Genomic DNA, 2,588 nt, shown 5'->3' with positions numbered 1-2,588 from the left:
AGAAAGAAAGAAAGAAAGAAAGAAAGAAAGAAAGAAAGAAAGAAAGAAAGAAAGAAAGAAAGAAAGAAAAAGAAAAAAGAAAGAAAGAAAGAAAGAGAAAGAGAGAGAGAAAGGAAGGAAGGAAGGAAGGGAGGGAGAAAGAATAATTCAGATTTCGATGAAAACAAGTATCAATGTTTGAGAAACATGAGCAAGAATTGCTTCCTAAGTATTGACACTTGGCAAGACTCTAATGATGGGAAAGAATGAACAGTAATTTTTGTGTGCATAATCATGCATACATCACACATTTAAGAGGAGACACATGACTTCTGGGACGATCTAACTCAGAGTGTATGGTTTTATGGCTCGCTGTTGGAAATTGGGGGATGCTGCTGTATGTATGTATATCTAAATTTTTCTTGGGATGGTGATTTCCTCTGACCTGTATGTTTGCCAATTAATATACAACAATAAATATCACTTGCATTTAATATGTCATTTAAGGAATATAATATTAAAAATTTATCACTGGATGGGGAGTTTGTGAAGACAGTACAGAAAGAACCCCATCCTCAAAGGTCTTAAAAATGAATGCAGGTTGTGATTGCCAAATCTTTGTTGTCCTGTGCTTGGTTTGTGTTAAAATGGCACTGGCTGTCAGTAAGGTGAAGTATTCACACTAGAGAATGTTTGAGAAAACTTCTTTAAGAACAAGAGGTGAAAGTAGCTCCATGTTCCAGGGGTTGTATTGTTTATTTTGCAGGGTGTCTTTGTACTTAGGTATTAAATACATAAAAATGAGAGTTCAAATTCTTATGTGAGTGAGTGATGAAAGTCAGGCAAATTCTTAAAGTTTTTAATATTAGGAAAATTCTTTGACGAAGGGCTATCCATGTAGTGATTGTATATTTTTAAAGCTACTTTCTCTTTTCCCAGCCCTCATGGTTCCCTGGGCATTGCCAAAGGGAAATTCTTGTCCAGCAAAATGTACAGATTCCATAATTTGCCTCTGTTCCTACTTGGCTCTCTTCATAGTCATTTCACTCGGTTAATATTTGTTTTCACCTATTTCCTCATTCTCGGGGTGGAACTGGTCTTCCTGAAAGTCCGCTTTCTCTGTGGGTCTCTAAATTACATAAATAAAAATGTTTTTTACCTAAGGTCATTAAAAGGTTCACAGAAATCCTTTCGTGATTTTAAGAATAGTCAACAGTTCAGACATGGGCACGCAGTAAAGAGCTGCCAAATGGAAAAGCCCAGGGCTTTGACTCCATTTGCTTCTATCAGTCGTAAGTTAATACTCACGGATAAATTACTAAAATGCCAGGAAGCACATCGGTCATCCGAGGCTATGGAGTAAACTGCCAGGAGATTGGAAACAGAAGACTCGCAAATATGATGTTGTGCGACTGAAAGAAAATGTGATGTATGACTGATTTTTTTCAATCTGGATTCTTATGCATAAACCAAATATTAATAATAAGCACAATAATAACAAAAACAAGAATTCCAGATACCTATTAACTTGCAGACACACTTACAGACTCTTTCTAAGTAGAAATGACCCCAATTAATGACTTTTAGGTAAACAGTTTTTAGATTCTGTATTTTAAGCATACAAACAAGATTTTCTCAACATAATGGGGAAAGTAGAGAATAAGGAAGAGGAGGAAAAAAAACAAAGAAAGGTTCATAGTGTAAGAAAGAAACCTAGTTTAATAAAAAGTTAAATGTAAGAAAAGTTCAGAGCAGGTTGATTCTGCACTATTTGGGTGGCATTTTCCTCCAATTCTTCTCTGTTATTATTTGCCTTAAAATAATATTAAAGCCTCATATATGATCACTTTCTAACTATATCCGCAAGACTCTAATATAGTGTCATACCTAAATACTGCAGTGTTAGTATTTAGCCTACTACATACAATGATAAGCTCAAGGGGATATCAGTGTTTCTTCTGTGTTGACATTACATAGGGCAGCCATAAACTCTTTAAAACTAGTTTAATTGTAAGTGAGCGTTTCCCCATTTTTCCTAACAAACATCTTTCCTAAGACATTAATTTTACTATTAACATAAATGGATCTGGATTAATATTTTTCTGAAGCAGAAATTTTAATAATGCTATCATTTCCTAAGTGACCAAGAATACTTGATTTTAGCCATGCATGCATGACAAAGCATCCAAGAAAGCCGCATTGTTTTCAACGCTAAATCATGTTAGCAGAGTTAGTATGAGGAGTCTACTGATCTAGTTTTGGTAATGGTCCCTCTTTCTTTGAGAGGATAGCACTTCATTTGCGGATACCGTGTTGCACTTTGAACAATGTGTTCTATGTTATAGTTACCCACACTGCACATTCCCATATCCTACTGTAAACCCCCTATTAAAAACTTTCTTGTGGTAATAAACTTATTTGTTTTCAGCCCTGCATCTCTTAGTTTCTAGGACAACATCTTATCTACATATATTCAGGCATCCAACACTTATATATTGAGCGCTTACTATAAGCCAGGCCGTATGCTAAGCCAAGGGGATATAGCCAAGAACAAAACAGACAAAAATCCTTTCCTTACATTGCATATGACATAATACCTAGAAAGCAGC

The sequence above is a fragment of the Propithecus coquereli genome, unplaced genomic scaffold (assembly GCF_000956105.1).
Source record: "Propithecus coquereli isolate 6110/MARCELLA unplaced genomic scaffold, Pcoq_1.0 Scaffold177, whole genome shotgun sequence".
Taxonomy (NCBI): domain Eukaryota; kingdom Metazoa; phylum Chordata; class Mammalia; order Primates; family Indriidae; genus Propithecus; species Propithecus coquereli.
Note: the sequence above shows the minus strand (reverse complement) of the source record.